Here is an 18,647-nt window from a genome sequence, read left to right as displayed (position 1 = left end):
TATATTCCATCTGCTAAACATCAGCATGTTAGCTGTGTCCCAAATCCATACCAAATATATATATATATATATATATATATATATATATATATATATATATATATCACCAAAGCATACTGTTTTAGCAGTTAACATACAAAAATATCAACACACTCTTTTCTTTTTTTCAAGATTTTCTTTGGAGCTGTTTCATCACCAACCACAATGTATTTTAGTTTCTTCAACTGTGAGCTGCTCCTCCATTTAATTTGTGCATAGCATTGTGGAAGAAAAGTGACTATCAACAACTCACCTAAAAATGGCCCGTATTTAGTCTGCATGCTTTCTGGTCATTTGAGTATCCTTTATTTTTGTCCCTTATCCAGTGTGAAAACACTCCATGCTAAAAAGCTGCTTAGAATCAATGACTACGTTTATATGCAGAAAATATTCCGTTTTTTGCCCTTATTCCTAAAAAGACAATATTCCTACTGAATATTCCACTAATATTGCCGCTTACATGCAGTCCTTCAAATTAGGATTGTTTTGTAGTTTTTCACCGCTTGCAGACTTGTTGGCCCGTGCGCACAGCCTTTCTCGTTCATTTAACCACCTTCTTAAAAAGTTTGCCATTGCATTGTTTGCGCATATCCAAAAACCTGTCGATATCCAAGTATTTCAATAACGTTTAATAGTAGGCGTGTTTACCCTTCTGACCAGATGTGGGCTTTTCTTTTGAGCATGCATCTCTACCCCAGCCCTGCAAACTGCTAGTTTGTGTTCAACAACCATAGCAACACACACAGTACGTTTACTGTGAATAAGTCCTTATTCCGAATATAGCATTTTCTGATTAAGACATGCGGGATATTCCACTATTATTCAGGTTTTAGAGGCATTCTTTGGAAATGTATGCAGCGCATTCGGAATATGCTTCTCAATCTGGGGTTTTACCGCAGGCTTATGGTTATGGCGTTGCTATGGTTCCTGTACATAAACCAACCAGCCAACAGTTTGCAAGGCTGCAGACCTGATAAGGAGAAACACAGCTACTTTTAAACATTATCAAAGACTTGGATATCAACAGGTTTTTGGATATGCGCACACATCGCTACGCCGACCTTTTCAGGAATATGGTTGAAGGAATGAAAGAGGGACGCTGTGTTCGCACGGTCCAACAAGTCCGCCACCGCTGGCGAACTTTGAAAAAATATTTTGTACGGCTACATGTAAACAGGAATATTAGTGGAATATTCACTTTCATTAGCCATATAAACAGCTTAGTCGGAATATAGTCTTTTTCAGAATAAGGGCAAAACCCGGAATATTATGTGCATGTAAACTTAGTCCCTGATCTGACTGTAAGCCATAAACAAACTGGTGCAAACTGCAATAATATTAATTTATAATATAATAATATTGGTATATAATAATAATAATAATAATAATAATAATAGTAATAATAATAATAGTAATAATAGTAATAATAGTAGTAGTATAGTGTGTGTGTATAGTAAGTGTGCATGTAAACATGCTCATGTAGTATGGCTTTTGGGACACAGCGATTGTCATTGTTAGCAAGCTGACATTACCATTTAGGTCAAAGTGGCTGTGGGTTTATACTATTCTATATGCGTACTAGCTCTTGGCCTCACCTAGTTTCTTGGCATCTTCTCTTTGATCCAGCCTTCACTCTAACTTCTAGCACTCACTATTTATGTAGAATATTTTACACTTTACACCATTTCCCAGTTTAAGGTTGTTATGAAGTTTTTCTTGATTTGAATCGAAGGTATAAGGATAGATGGGGTGTCGTATGCTGTACAAATTGTAAAGTATATGAGACCAACTTGTGATAAGTTATATAAATAAAATTGACTTGACTCTACCTTTCTGCTGGTAAACCTTTCTATCAGTGGACAAGACGCTACAGTTTTACGTGAATATTCTGGCAACAAAGAGACCCAGTTCAAAAGCTTGTGTAAACCGCTTAACTCAAATAAGACCTTAACGGCTCTATGGCCCACAGCCAGGTTACTCCGTGCATGTTAGCATAACCACCGTGTTGCAGCAGCAGCGTCACCACGACAAATTGCTGTGGATTTCTTGAACGTGGTGATTTAAATAGTTCTAAATGTTGACTTCTTGGGAAACATTCCTCCTGTTTTAGCTGGTTGCTGTCAGATCTAGCCTTTCAGTTGAGCTGTAGTAAACTTGTCGACTTATTTTAGTGTCCCTGTGTCATCTTCCATGCTATGGAGATGATGTGATTCTGTTATGAGTCATGAATTACTGTGCTATCATGTCTTCTCCTGAAACTCAAGGGAGGACAGCTCTTGTCACAAGCAATTGTGGTTTGTTCCATCAGACTGATGTCTAAGTGCCGATGTTGTGTTCTCAGCCAGTAATTAGGCATAGCCCTACAACCCCAATACACAATTATATCTGGGGCTGCTACTTTCCTCCACACCCACAGCAATAATGAATGAACTACAGGTTAATGAAATGTGTGTGTGAAATAGAAGATGCCCCTTGAAAAGTTTCACATATCTAATTCATTAAGAGCTGAAGCTGGATAGCATGACGTCGTCATACTCAGATTCTTGTCAGAATATGAGTCTGATACTGCTCCATTGGACTGAGATTATGGGGCGTGTTTCAACCAAACCAGGAAAGAAAATGCCTCTGCACTCAATTGGCTAGACCTACAACCAATCGGAGCAATGGAGACAGATGTCACAGAAGCTGCAAGTCAAAGGCAGGCTTCGACAGAGCAAAGGCAGGGGCAGCAGCTTCTGTGTCGTGCGGACAGGTGTGGCGATGCGTATACATACGTGATCGCGGTTCTCTGTTCCTCTTTTAAAATTAACATGCTGTCGATATCTTCTATAACAGACGCGATGGCGGAAGCTACACATCTCAATTCTCCAGCGACAGCCATCTTTGTTGTAAACAAATTCAACCCAAGCGCTCTTTGGTGATGTGGTTGATTACGTTACTGTAGATCATCTGTCCATCGTATAAAGCCCGCCCTGACAATTTGATTGGTCCGAACAGCTCTGGTTTGAGCATAGTTGCTCCACAACGGATCAAGTCCAGACCGAAGTTCCCGACCTCAAATGTTGTGGGCTGGGCTAAATTCGGCTGGCATCCAGGCTAGAAGCTGGAGGTACAAGCCACAGAAATTATCCAGTACTAAATTTAACGCATACTTCGCAACTTCTCACCTTAATTGTTAGAAAATGAAAGCTTGTGAATGTCAAAATGAGGCACAGCTTGTTAATTTTATGCACAAGCTGGATAATACATTTATGTGTGTATCTTTTTGTAAATACAGCTGAATGTTCCCATTTTCCCTTTTTAAGGAGCAAATGCTTCCCGGGCGCCAGTCATCATATTCAGATTTCAGATGTGGGAAGTTTGCCAGCTCTCAATCTGTTGGATAAGTTTGTGTTGTGTGCATTGTTTGTTTGTGTATGCTTATGGTTTATCCCAAGTGTACAGAATGTTATTTAAAAGTTTCCGATGTGTGTGCTTCACAGAATCCATGCATGGAATATGAACAGTATATATTTGGAATAAGTGCAGTTTTAATTGCTGGAGATGCAAACTCAGATGGTTTCAAAGCCAGCAGCGTTTTTTTTCACTGTAGTGTCAGGTCAGCACTACAGATGGTCACAGGGTTTTTCACTGCAACATCTGGATGTTGGAGTTGTTTCGAATCTGACTCTAGCTGACCATATTTTATGTTATCCCACCATTTGCTCTCTGATGAATCTTACCATATGGAAGAGGGCTACACAAGGTTACCTTAACAAGCTGTGTTTCTGTTGTCACGAGTGGGAAATAACTTCATGGTTTTCTTCCAGTCTCCATCTGAAGAGTCCAAATAACAGTTAAAATAGCATTTCCTCACCGCCAAGTATACTGAAATGCAGTATATGAATGTGAATCTTTCTTATCATTCTCTTTAATCAGGCCATCTGTTGATTACCGCTACTGTTATATACCTATGAGAGGTACACGGCAGCACCATCTATACCTTGTGTACCATTTTACTGCTTTCTGTGTGTGAATTGCAGCACCTGAGAAATGCAAACTGAAGTGGACAACTTCCAAACATGCATTATATCGAATAAAAGCAAAAGATGGGTGACCTATTAGGAAAAACCGATATACGTGTCTAAAGAAGTTGTTGGGCTTTGCCCCATTTTTGCCTCTCATGTATTATTACATTCTAGTCACTTAATTAGGCATCTAATTTCCTGAAAAAGTATTACACCGTGGTCTTTGAAACTCCCCACCCTTACACCCCAAAAAGAAGGTTGTTTAATAACTACAGCTGTTCTGAAGGTATTTCCAGAATCCGTAAAGACTCCATATTCTGTCTAACCTGACGCCTCAAAGGTTTGTTACACAGAACCATCTGAGAAGCTGTCATTGGAAACCATTTGGAAAAGGGTAGGCACTTTCAAAAAATACCTGGCAGGTGATTGGATGAACCACCACAGTCTATCTATTGCCAAAGCCAGTCGCAAGAAAAAACCATCAAGAAAAGTCTTTGGTGCTGTTTTTGAGAAATACTCTCCAGTTCTAATGTAAGTGATACTATTGCAACATCTACAGCTTCTACTTCAGGGCAGGGTCTTTTCGCTGTTCCCTTTTCAGCATAGGGGCCTAGGTCAACAACGGTCGGGTTTCCGGTACAGACAGACAAACAATGGAACAGTTTTAACTGTTTTTGCCATCTTATTCATCACTAAATGCACTTCTGACAACGTTTTAGGCGAGAAATGAACTGTTTAGATTTCGAATATAGACAGTCTTGCACAAATTGATGCCGAATTGACAATTTGCTTCAAAGTTTTTGGAGTTGAGAAGCTCCATGAAGTGAGGCAACAGCCAGCAGGCGCCTGCCCCGGTGCTAGCTCGTCACTCGGACAGTCATGCTCAGAGACCCTGCTGTAAGCTGGAGGTCTCTCAGACCGGTCTCGTAAATAACAGGCTTTTATTTCGCCGTTGACGGTTCGTTTGTTTAAATATCACAACACATGTCCATCATAAGATTAACGGGAACCTGTGGTTAACTGTGTTTTCGGAGTTAAACTCCACAAGCGTGCTCTTCGGGCTTGACAACCTCGCTGACCGGACGCATGCACGCACAGCGTGAATGCAAATGGAAAAAACTGTTTTGGGGGAGAGTAGTTAGTAGATCTGCGTGGAAGTGGACTTTTCCTTTGACTACGTTCCTGTAACTACTTGGTCGGAAAGTGGCTTATGCTAACCTCTTTAGGAGCCGCAATTGGTGTTTTCAATAGCGCACATACCTAAACCACGCCTGTAGCTGCCCGTCTTGATTTTGGTGATTGCATGGTAATATTCTGTCAATATAAAGTTTGCATGATACATCGGCAATCACATCAGTATCATTCAGTGTCCTGTGTCTTGCTTGCTTACCTGCTGGTTAAAGAAAGTGAAGTTTTGATATGATTATCTTAGAAACTTGTTTCATACAGATCATATCAATATCAGTAAATATCGGTTATTGGCCATAACAGGAATGTTTATATCTGTTATCATCCCTGGTCAATATGTATGTGGCACAAATAGAAAAGCCTTTTAACCTGTTTCCCTTCAGAACCACGGTAGGTGTTGCGCATGGCTTCGCAGCAAAAGCTTGAATGGAGAGTAGGGCTGCACGATTACGGCCAAAATGATAATCACGATTATTTTGATCAATATTGAGATCACGATTAATAATCACGATTATTTGTTGATTTTAACCACAAAAAAAAGTATTGTCACATATAGACTAACTATAACTGCTTTCACATCCATATTGTGCTACATTCCTCCTCTGTTGAAAGATACTATGCAGGAGTCATTCCAGCTGTTGTGCGACTGCTTTCCACACATGCGCGTTTGCCATGAAAAGATACAGGCAACGCAATTTTCTGTTCACGTTAACGGCGCATGTTAAAATCCGATGAGCCTGGCATCTACCGGACGAAATAGCAACGCAGATTACGGTGCCACTTAAATGTCTGCGTTGCGCTCTAATGCTCCAAAACAGAAGTTAGAAGCAACAGAAACATGGCTGCATGTCACGCTAGTAAACACTAATAACATGTTACACAGCAGGTAACGTTAGCCTACCGTTAGCTACAGTAAACACTAATAACATGTTACACAGCAGGTAACGTTAGCCTACCGTTAGCTACAGTAAACACTAATAACACGTTACACAGCAGGTAACGTTAGCCTACCGTTAGCTACAGTAAACACTAATAACACGTTACACAGAAGGTAACGTTAGTCTACCGTTAGCTACAGTAGGAACTGGATTAAACACGGCTAAAATGCTGACAGCTAAACGGTAAACCTTGTGACCGACTTATGACCAACTGCTATCTGTTGTCCTCACGTTACTCTCTGTCCTCCTGTCTACATCTAAACTGAGCTTTGCGGTGCAGGGAACAACTCTGATTGGCTCATAGAGGCACGTGATCAGACGTGGTTTACTGAGCTTTGGGGAAAAAAAAATAATAATACGGAGCAGTCTATGAACTGAATGACATATTTTAAATATCGCTCGATCACGTGAATTTGATCGTGGGAAGCCAAAATCGTGATTAAAATTTGATTAATTGTGCAGCCCTAATGGAGAGTCAAGAGCTTCAAGTAAGCGCTCTACAGATATTGCGCGTCATCGGCGAATATCTTTTGTTCTCCCTCACTGTGGCATTGCCGGGTAATAATTGTTTGGAAAAAATCAGATGCATAGCTTTATACATGTGGCGTTCTAATAATGGTGGTGGAAACCGCTGTCCAACATGTTGGTCCAAAATTTCCCATAGGTGTTTAGTTGGGTTGGGATGTGGTGACTGTGAAGGCCATATGATTCACAACAATTTTAAACGCACAAACCATTCGGTATTGTGTACGGAAGCAGTTGTTTTCGTGTTGGTTTTCCACTCATTTATTAAGGTTGTTCCCTTTTTAATTTGTTACCTGTCTTGGTCTGTCTAGTATCTATCTAGTATATTCACGGCCGTATATAAGCGAGAAAAATGTATGTGCTTCAGTTAGGGTCTGTTTTGTTCTTCTTGGTATTAACATTGAGGACGATGCCCTGTGATTTGCGGTCGATTCTTCAGCATCCCTGAAGCTGGCAGCTTTTGGTGAGATCGAGCAACCCCCCCACACCCTCATCCCCCGCTTTTTCTCTCTCTCGCTCTCTCTCTCTCTCGCTAATCTCACATTGCCTGGAGGTACTCTTGTGTGTTTTGTTGTTCAGTTCAATTTGTTGATCTGTGCCGCGGTGAAATTCCATCAAAGGGATAATTTCTTTCACTATTCTGGATTAGCAGCATTTGATGTAAACTTGACTGAACCTGGCATTGGAAAGAATTTCACACAAAGTGAAACTTTTCTGGCTGGCTGGTTGTTTTGCCATAAATGAGTCATTAAAACATTTTAATGTTTTTTTTTTTTTTTTTTTTGTCAAAGTGTCATTAAATATCTTATTATCTCCTATATTTTAGCATCTTCTGCTGTTTTTTTGATCTTCTCATGGTTCTATTCATGACAGCAACAGGCCCTGCAGCATTTGCATGCTGTCCCTTTTGATGTCTGACAATTCTGAGACCATGTCAAAATAGCCTAAACATGGCAGCGAGTGCTGCAGTGTTGGGGTGTGAAAGAAGGCTTTGGCAGCTCTTCTTGTTTTATGATGGATTTAACTCTTCTGGCCAAACCAATATAGGCCGAAAGGCCTGTGGGGTGGTCGAGCAGACGGCTCAAAGTGATGTTTGACCGGATGAGACGTTTTCCTGTAATATAAGGATTGTGAGTATCCTGACCTTTGTGGTCATTCAAATGACACGTTTTAGAAAGACCTGAGGGATAAGAGAGACAGATTGACAGATGTCACTGTTTTTATGAATGACTGGCCTTCAGGTGCTGCAAATAAGTTGATCACAACAACTTTTTATTCAAACTATTTTCAGCATATTTCACAATGCGGTTTGAGAGATTCACCTACTATATGGGAAAATAACAGTACATTCACTAAATTAGTGAAGTGACATTTCAAGCTCAGTCAATATAAAGTGTCTGATGATGACTAATCTCTTTTATGTAGCTACTTCAATTCAGGGCAGTAGTTGCTTTGACTGCAGAGATGTATTATTGCCAGCTACTCAACTATATGCAGCATATACAACAGTATGTAATTATGGATACAGTCTCACTGTGTATGTATTCACAGGGCCAAAGAGTGTTTGTGACGCCACATTAAATTGAAAGAATGTAAATGTCACAGAAATGCATCTATTGAGTTACACTTGCAAGGCAGATACTGCTTTTATCACTTACAGACTTGCTAAAGTTCTTATTTCTGCTCTACCGGTGAAAGCTTTAGATGAATGGCAGATGACTGAGAATGCAGCAGCTTGTGCACTGACCAAGCCCAGAAGAAGAAAGCACACATTATATTTTATTATGTATTTCTAAGTCCCTTTGTTGCTTGAGTGTTACTTTTAGTAAAGGGTTTAAGCTTCTGTTACTGGTTTTCAAATTGCTCAGTGAATTAGAACTTGAACACGTCATTCAGCTATTTTAGGCTATATACAGTATGTTCCTTTTTAGACTTTTCAATTCTTCAATGCTGACATTGTAAGTGTTTCTATGGGCCAGGGCTTTTGTGATTCTAGTAGTCAAGGCATCACACTTGACACTTTTTAAAATGAAATCTTAAAACATCCCTTCTTAGACCAGTATTCCTATAGTAAATCAGACAAATCTGACCTTTTTAAGTAGACTACCTTTTACATTTTATTCAATTTCATTTTACTAATTTTGTTATTTGTTATGTCTGTGGTCATAAGTAGACATACATTTAAGTCCTGTGTTCTAAATTGATGATGAAGTTAAGTGTCTTTGAGTTAAAGGTTTTATAGATGTAGGTGTTTGGTGCTATACTAAATAGGCCTGCTACTAACAATTATTTTCATCATCAAACAATCCGCCAAATATTTTCTCAATCATTATGTAATCATAAAATAATTAGTTTTTTGGTCTATAAAACATCAGAAAAGTCAAATCAGATTTCCTAAGCCCGTGGTGACGTCATTAAATGTCTTGTTTTGTCCGATCAAAGACATGATATAAATTAGAGAAAGCAGGAAATCCTCACATTTGAGAGTCTGGAACCAGAGAATATTTTCTTGAAAATTAACTTAATTAATTAAAAAAGTAAATCATAGTAATAATTTAGAAATTGTAATACTTTTCGGTTGATAGATTAATTAGTTAATTCATTGGCTAAACTTCAGCTCTAATACTCAAAATATTGGAGAGGAGAATATAGATAGATTGGAGATATTTTACTTAATTGTATTGCTGCCGTTTTTGCAGGTTCTTTATTATTACACTGAATTAATGAGATTATTTTGCCTCAATCTGCACATTTGCTCAACTCACTGTACCTTACTTCTGTTTACGCTGGCCCTCCTCCATTGTAAATTCCTTCTTCAGTCCATCCATCACATCCATCTAAAACCTTAAAGGGTTATCTACTCTCTGTGATGTATTAGGTTTTGATAGGACACTTAAACCTGAAAATAGGTCACGAACAGCCATACAATAATTGGATTTAAAAATTAATAATATTAATGAGACTGAGGGAATTCCTTTGTTTCCTTGACTTATTCATACCACTTCACTGTCTGAATTTATAACAAACCCGGCTGAAAAGTCTAATTTGTCCCACGTTATTCTGTCACTCACTGCACAGAGGTGACCCGTACATGCATTATCATATGAAAAATGGGTTAACTGCAGAGTCGTAAGGACCAGATTTTTTATTTTTTTTTTAATCCGATTGAAGCTACCTGAAAGGTAATATGTATTCCTTGAAACTGTGTTGCAATTCAATTGTGAATAATTTATATATTCTCAATATTTACCTTTTTAAAATAGACATTAATAGGTTGGAAAATCAGTGTGAACTAGCAACAATGCAGATAAGGCCTTGATAAAACTACTGTTGACAAACAACTTATTTCTGCATCTCAGTCATATAAAAAAGGGTACAAAAAATGACTGCACCTTGCCAAGAAATAGTCCAGCACATAACCCACCCTGTACAACCACACATATTGTTTATACACTTTTTTTGTGCGAGAAGTGCGTTGGTGAGCTTTAGATGTGTTGATATGTGTTACCTTTGGACAGAGCCACGCTAGCTGTTTCCTGTCTTTATGCTAAGCTAAGCTAACCGGCTCTAGCTCCAGCTTCATATGGAATGAACAGATATAAGAGTGGTATTCTCATCAACATTTTTAGCAACTCAGACCTTCTCTCATATGGCCTTTGGCGGCAGGACTGTAAGAAAACAATGTTTAGAGAGACTTCAATAAAAAAATCCATCCTGAAACAAAGGTGACGGGGACAAAAATAAGCTTTTGAAAAGTCCCCAATGGAAATGACATTCTTGTATGGACAAACCAAAATATAAAATGGTGACAAAACAATGGCACGTGGCAGGAATAAAGTGCAGCATAAAAGCATTAAAATCATTCTTCAAGATGGCACCTAATTTAATTATAGCTTTTGGCTTGACGACTGTAGTAGCAATTGGATTGGTGCATCCCTAATTAGAAACAGACTCATGGCCAATCAACGTGATTCTGGGCTGAATTTTGACACCGTGGAAATGGACTATAATGCCAGTTGCATAAGTGGCGTTAGGCCACAGAGACCAAATCATGTGGGTGATATTGTTAGTTGCTTTTAACAGGAGAAATGTCATGGACAATGCTGTTGGTGATCTTTTATTAGTATAATTATCTACATTGTCTTAAAAGGTCATGGCTGTAAGGACTGGGGCTGTAGTTAATCACATTAAGACTCCGAGATTCCTCCCACTTGTTTTGAGATTCACACTGACCAGTCTGCAGACGCTCCTGCTGCCAAGCACAACAAGAGCTCGGCCCACGCAGTACATTTGAAAAGAGGGGCTTGTATGCCTCATGCCTTCCATGTTGGCTCCCCCAGACCCAGGAGGATTAATCCTGGCCACGGGGTTTTTCTTTCAGCTAGCTGATTTATTGGGCTTCAGCAGAGAAACAAAGGGTCTGAATGTGTTTGAAGTGTGCAGGTGAAGACCCTAAGACGGCACTTCAATCCACTAGGATTGAAATCTCTTCAGCCACACCTGTCAAGGCAACGTTCAGATCCACACGGTAACCTTTCACCTGGGCTGGAATCCACCTTCCACCTGTGCACCATCTGCACAAGTGTTGGTCAGACTTTCCAAGCTCGACGAGGCTGTGTGTGGCGAAACGCACTGCATATGTGATTGACGATATGTCATGACACAAAAGCAAAGTAATGATATTTCATCAAGCTGATAATTCTTCCTGAACGCGCAAGCTTTGCCTCGTGGCCTAGATTTTCTCTCCTTCTCAAGAGGGATTGATTCAACCTTTCTTCTATTCTTTCACATTTTCTAATTAGCTTTAGTTATTTCCTAATTCTTTGACATTCAACCTTGAATTATTCCCTCCTCCACACATAAAAACAAGCGTTTGTTTCAGTTCTGGAAAACCAACAAAGCATGTTAATGTTCTTGTTTATTCCATGATCAAACATAATCTTTCTCTCCTCTGGGGGAAACCTCCCTTCGGGCTCATTTCTGGCATTGTTACTTGCATGTTTGACAAATTGGACTCTGGGAAACTCTGGGAGAAGGAGGGGGGGTAAAGCTATAGATACTGACTGACTGATTAGCATTTCATCCCTTCTTTGTTACACTCAGGCAGAATTCAAAGGTTTGCTGACTTAGCAGGTTTTTGGTAGGATTGAAGGGGTTCAGTCTGAAGGGTCATCCACTGTGGAATGGGGATGTTGTATTTCTATTGGAGTGAGCCAGTGGGGTTTTAGCATTGAACACAGGCTGAGCTCTCATTCCTTTTTCTCTTACTGAAGGCTCCCTATCCAGGTGTGGATCTATTTTTCCATCGGAAACAAGGGAGTTTTCTTCTCTCTCATATTGTCTTTCATTGATTGAAGCTCAGGCCAGAGGCCCATCACACCTGGATCAAATGTGAAACCACGCTGGAGGACGTTTTAATTTCCAGTCTTTTAGTATTGAGCTAGTACTGTGTTTTGAATCAATGCAGAGGGTTAATTCCACTTTAAACCATCTTCACGAGTTGATTCTGCAGCACAGGATGCGCATGAACAAAAGCAATACATTCAGACACAGCGGGATGTTTTGTTTTTTGATTTAGACAAGCAAACTCTACGCATTTTTCTCCGCTTTTCCTCACCTCGCTGATCAAAATGCATCTTCACCCTTGGTGCATTTCTTTTTTTATTTTTTTTATTTTTTTTTTACCTTGTGCAACAAATAAACAGTGATTTTAATAGAGCGCCTTTCATGCTCAGTCACCAAATCATTTCTGGGGGCATGTTAAACAAGCCTATTTCGCTCCGACATTCAGTGTATCAACAGGCATTAGGCTGAATAGGAAACAGCCGTATTTTCTCTCTCTCTGGAGGGTAGAGGCACTGAGACAGACAGGCTGTAGCTCTCTTTGTGGATAGAGACCAGAATGAGGATGCTGGGAACAATAGGAGGAGAAGCCATTGTTAACCAGCCTTGTTGCTGTTAAGTCAGAGTCAGAATGTGCCTGAGCCACCTCTCTTCAAACTAAACACTGAGCACAGCAGGTGGTTTAATCTGATTTTTCAACATTTGGATCTCTGCTTTTTAGTGTAAATGAGCCTCTGACTGCATTATTTGACCTTACTGTACCAATCCTGAACAGTTCTGGCAATCTGGGATTCAAAATCAACCTCTGCTAAGAGAAATATTGGCATAATGTTTGGTGTTATCACCACAGGATACTTCTATGCAGTCAGACCCAAAGTCCTCATTTTTATTGCTTAGAGAAAAATTACAAATTGTACAATGTACAATTTTCAATGTCTCTGAGTTAGATTCGATATTTATCTTAATTGGTGCCTGGCAGGTGATACAGAAAGGGGATGGATTTGTAGTCATTTACTGGAAGTCCTTGACAGGCGCAGTGTAAGAGAACGTCAAGCCCTGCGCTGGCACACACAGCTTGAAATGCATCTGTCAAAATTTAGCATATCTAAGGAGAAGTCTGCCTGTCATCTTCGATGCACATCTAACCATGCACAAGGGTGGATTTGATCAGGAAATATGTCGTACTCCTGATGTAAAGCGCATTCGTCAAGTTGATATTTGGTCGACAAGACACAAAAAGCCCTGGAAAGGCAAAGAGGTTTCTATAACGAGATGGTTTTGAGCTGCACATAGTGCCAGAGGGTTTTCAGCAAAAAGAAACAAATTTGTGCACAATATTTTTCAAATCAAAATCTTCATAGCTTCATACATCAGAAATATTCCACCATTTTAACTTAGAAATGCGATGTTGCCTTTTTGCCCTGATTTTGTTCCGTCACACTAGATTTGATTAGTGATTTGTCGGTTTTGTTTTGCAAAACATTAATGACGAGTGCAGGGCTCAGCCAGGCAGATTATCAGTGAAAATCTCCCCTCCAACTTCTTTATTTTCCCTCGAATCAATGTGGTGAACAGGAAGACGTGATTGATAATGATATTGAGATTGATTGTCTAAATCCCTTTCCTCAGTTCAAAGTCCCCAAACAGATAGTGTGTGTATATATACATGCAATTCAGTTCAGAGATAGGACTTGGCAGGAGCTGCCAATAGATAAGTGAAATAGGGCCAGAGTGAAAAGACCTATCAGTCCATAAGGGGCTTAGCTGCAGGATTCTGAAGCTCTAAACTGGCGGTGTTGGAGGGAGATAGTCGACATTGGTTTTAAATTACCCAAGATTGCCTTGTGGTTTCAGTCTTCAGGGACGCCAGCAGACAAGATGTTTGTTAAAACAAGTGCAGACATTGAGGCAGATTGGGGCAAAGAGCAGACCTGCGATTTCCTAGCCAGGCAGAACAGGTTGGAAGGCTGGTAATTGCAGAATTGGCAGAGGGGCTAAGGAGGTCTTGCAGCAATGATATCTGCCACTGGGACTGAAGCAGTGGCTGGAAAAGGGCTCAGTTTCCTCGCTAGGAGGATATTCTATCTGATACCATACAAGCTACAGCACACACCACACTAATTGTACTGTTGTTCATTTGCTTGCTTTGTAATACAGCTTATGCAACTGTCTTAAAATTACTGGGTAGAAAATAACCAATAATTATGTAGTAGCTAGTAATTATTGTAGCCTACAGGTGCACTTGTGGCTTCAGGTGCCAACTATGTTCTGTCCTAAGTTCACATTCTGCCTAGAAATTTTCCAGTCTTCTTTCTTTGCATTATGTCCTGTCAAATAACCGTAAAATCCACAAAAAAAAAACCTTATTCGCTTGTCATGCTGAGAGGTATATGAGTGCCTAACCGTAGTCTGTGGGTTGCCTGGCAACCTCATGGTGATAACAAGACTCCGGGAAGTAACTGCGTCCGGCCAAGAAATAGTCCGGCAACACCCTAATAACACCCTGTAAAACCACAACTTCTCATTTTTGCACTTACATTTTTTACGAATTAAATAAACAAGATATACAATATTAATTAGTAAACTTAAGATGCTGCTGGTAGGTTGATTTTGTTGCGTCTGGACAGAGCCAGGCTAGCTGTTTGCTCGCCATTTTTAGTTGTTACTCTAAGCTAAGCAAACTAGCTTGATATGAGAGGTATCCATTTTCTCATTTAAGTCACGGCAGTTAAACATTTCCCAAAGTGTCTCAAACTATTCCTCTTCCTATGTTTTGCTTTAAACCGGAGTAATAAAGACACCGAACAAACAAATTAGTAATTTCCAAAGTAATTTAATTTCCAATTAGGAAAGCAAGAATCTACAAAATTAAAAGCAATACACAAATGTAATCTTGCAAACAAAATGCTGCAAACAGAACAGAGCAATGTCAGTTACAACCTCACCAAGGAGCTCTACTCTGAACCAGGGTTATTATATTAAACAAAAATAAGCAGTCAAAAAATATTGTTAGATAAAACTAAACAAATGATATTGCCTGGTTAAAAAAATTAAAAAATAAATAAAATAAATGTAAATTAATTTCATTTTTAGTTGTTTAGCTATAATATCTATCTGAAAAAAGGTGATGGTAATCAAAACAAATTGAAAATTAAAAACTATTATAACCTTGCTCTGAACATATTAACAAAATATTTTCCATTCAATACATTTTCCCCCTCTTGCCAAACTCATTCATTGGCATTCAGAGAGAGAGGACTGTGTGTGAATAGCACTCCACTACAGTACCAAACTTTGACACACGCAGCTTTTAATGCTTAAAGTTTACTTTTGTTACAGGTGCAATAACAAAAGGCCTTTTAAGTCTGACTTGAAAATCTTTAGGAGAAATTGGCTCCAGTATTGAGGGGTTGAGGTATTGATTCTGGCCTCTGGCTCAGTTCAGGAAAAGATGGATAGATTTCTTTGAAATGCACTCTGCGTGAGAATATAAAGACTATTGTGTGTTCTCGCTCAGGAATAAATTGTTTCATGACATATCTAGGGCCACCTTTTTAGCTCCAAGCTGCCTGCTTCTCTTGAAAGGGGAATGTTGACAGGGTGGAGCACATTCATCCGTAGTCCCAGACTACCCACACCTCATAGAGGCTTTTATTGAAAGTTAAATCTCCTTCAGAGAGTTGGCAGCCTCTCGTTGGGATATCTATTTCAGCAGCTGTCGAGGCTGATTATATGGGGGTTGTGCCACACACTGGCAGCGATATAAACCTCCCACAGAGAGAAGGACTATTATGATGCTATTGATTGATCTGCATGCATGTGTACAATCTCTTGACTCATAAGCAGCAGTTTGCATTGATGGCATGCAACATGTGATCGGAGATGGATTTTCTTTTTGATTTATGGCACTCACAATGGTGAAATCACACATTTAGGAAAGCTTATGGTGCCATGTGATTTCTGTAGAACAAGATGCTTTAACGTGTACCTCAGAACATAACCGATCAATAACAAGTTGCAGGCGTTATTGGAGAACTTCCCAATACTGAAGTCTGATACCAGCTACTGTATATGTCACAATCAAAGCAATGCAAATTGATTAATCGTGTTACCCTGTCTTAATGGACAAAATAGTTCAGCTAAATGAATGTGGACTGTACTTCAGTGTCATCAATGAAAAAGTGGTAAGTGTTTGTTCCACCCACTGTTTTCCAATACCAGATCCATCGAGAATCCATAAGAAAACATTGTTACCAAGAGACTATGCAGTATAATTTGGTTTATAATCACAACAGTGCATTCTCTTTTAGGATTGGATTTGTAATTACTCTGTTTTAAAGTATTTTATTTGTCATTGTAACAACTTTTGGCATGATATACTGCTACAAAAGTTAGATTACAGCTGCAGGTTGAACTGAAGGTAAGCAGTGGAATAACATTGGTAATATAAGCAGTATATTTTGCTAACCTCCTACTGTATGCATAACTGAGCAACAAGAGAATCATTAATAGAACAGATGTGTTAATGATGTCTTTTGAAGGGGATGAAGTTTCGAACTGAAACCTCAACCCACTCATTTCCCTGATTTATTATTAAAGACTGAGTTGACATTTAAAAAATAATTAAATAAGGACTGGGCTCTGCTTAGTGCATATTCTTTTTGAAGGCTATTTTATTTATTTATTTTTTTTGGCCCTCAGTGTTAGAAATTCACCCTTCACTCCCATGACCTACTGACTCAGAATACATTTCGCTCCTCGCCAATGTCATCGATTTGAATATCAAACACCAATAAAAGCCACCTCTTTGGGTGTGTTTGAGCTCTGTCATGTGAGAAGGAAGGTGGGCGGCACGGGGCAAAGGATCTTGGAACTATTAAGTCAAAATATTGATGGAACGGAGCCAGTCCCTGTGACGCTGCAGCCAAAGACTCATTCTCCTTGGCAACACAAACATTTTTATTTATGAAGAGAGAATGTATGAAGAACCATGCGTTTTTTCAGCACTGCCTTCAGTCTCGCACTATCACTGGATGTAGGTGGAGGACAACCACAAGTTTCCCAGTGTTGGTCACAGAACTGCTCCAAATGAATCGTTGAGGGCCTGTCTTAAAGGCATGTTGATGGAGATTCATGAGGGTTTCTTATTCAGATTTCCTCACCCAGATTCTCAAGATAATATTGGGAATATGTTTTCGGCCACCTGTTACTGCTGCTTCACATTTAATTAACATTACAGGTTATACAGGCTTTGTGCTATGCTGCTATAGGTGGATCTTTTGCCTAACTGCCTCCACAGAATAATGAACTAACTCGTACTCAATTATACAATTTCAGCGAACAGCTGTTGAGAAATGCAAATGAGCTAAGCATAATAGCCCAGAGGGAAAAAAACTAATGTATATGGAGAGAAACATAAGAAAGTACTAATACCACAGTGTAGAACTATTGATACAGGTAAAAGTCATGTATTAAAAAGGATTATTAAAGGATAACTGTACTCATAACAGACCTTTTTCACAGCAGACATGTTGACTTGTCCTAGTAGGAAAAGCACAGCTGAAATTGATAACCTTATCGATGGCTTAATTCCATCAAGTGTCCCAGTAAGCTATTTCAGTGAGTCAGCATGCACAATACCAGGGCCTCTCCTAAGTGGAATGCAGCCATCATTAATGGTTTTGAATACACCTGTGCTTTTCCTACTATGACATGTCAACATGTCTACCGTGAAAAAGGTCTATGCAGACATTTTGAATTGTCGAAGTAGCCATAGTTAGTTTAATTACTTACTTGTTTCTACTGTTACAAAGACCTGTTTGCTAATTAGCATGTGTAGTGTGTAGCAATGTTTTTATTTTTTTATTTTTTATTATAGCCAGCTATCTGAGAGTAAAACACACACACGCACACACACACACACACACACACACACACACACACACACACACACACACACACACACACACTGGTTAAGGCAGTTCAATAGAAAGTTCACTGTTGAGGTTTGACGATTCAGTTTAAGCTAAATTAAGCAGTTTTTGACCAGAGAAGACATACTCCAAATCAAACTCTTCGCAAGTAAGTCTTTGATTCTGGTTTTATGTGCCATCTCTTGAGAATATCGGTCTCTCTTTTGTTTATTGTTTTTGTTCACTGTCACTTGTTAGTTTCTCTCTGATGTTTCACACAGCAGGAAACCTAGCTAACAAACAGGCACAGTTGACTAGCTTCTCATCCTAACAAGTTGCTTTAGTGATGTGTTGGCTGTAGGAGGAAATTTCTGGCCAAGCTCTCATCAATCCCTCAACCTTTTACCTGTGGTACTTTGGCACTCACTCCCTTTTTCCATGTCCACCCCCTCAAAAAACAACAACAGACAAAGCAGCAAATATATCATTAGCAGCTGGCGTATGGAGCTAGATATTAATTATCCTGTGTTCTCCTCGTTTGGCCACTCATTTGCACGTGTACTGTAAATGTCACTAGAGAGATAAATGGGAAAACAAAAACCCCAGCTCGTAGCCTTTATGCAGCAGAATGTCAGAGGCAGCTTGTAAGAGATGAGATATTGGTTTTGGCCCGGCATGGATTCTGGCTCAAAGGA

The 18,647-nt window shown here is 39.4% G+C and overlaps 1 protein-coding gene across 9 annotated transcripts in view; it reads left to right on the top strand.

Moving 5' to 3' along the window:
* Positions 1-18,647, top strand: part of LOC120568369 (receptor-type tyrosine-protein phosphatase mu-like) — a 167,817-nt gene that overhangs the window by 21,057 nt on the left and 128,113 nt on the right. The gene's annotated exons all lie outside the window — the stretch shown is intronic.

Source organism: Perca fluviatilis, chromosome 11 (genome assembly GCF_010015445.1).
Source record: "Perca fluviatilis chromosome 11, GENO_Pfluv_1.0, whole genome shotgun sequence".
Lineage (NCBI taxonomy): Eukaryota > Metazoa > Chordata > Actinopteri > Perciformes > Percidae > Perca > Perca fluviatilis.
This window is presented reverse-complemented; position numbering and strand designations above follow the sequence as displayed.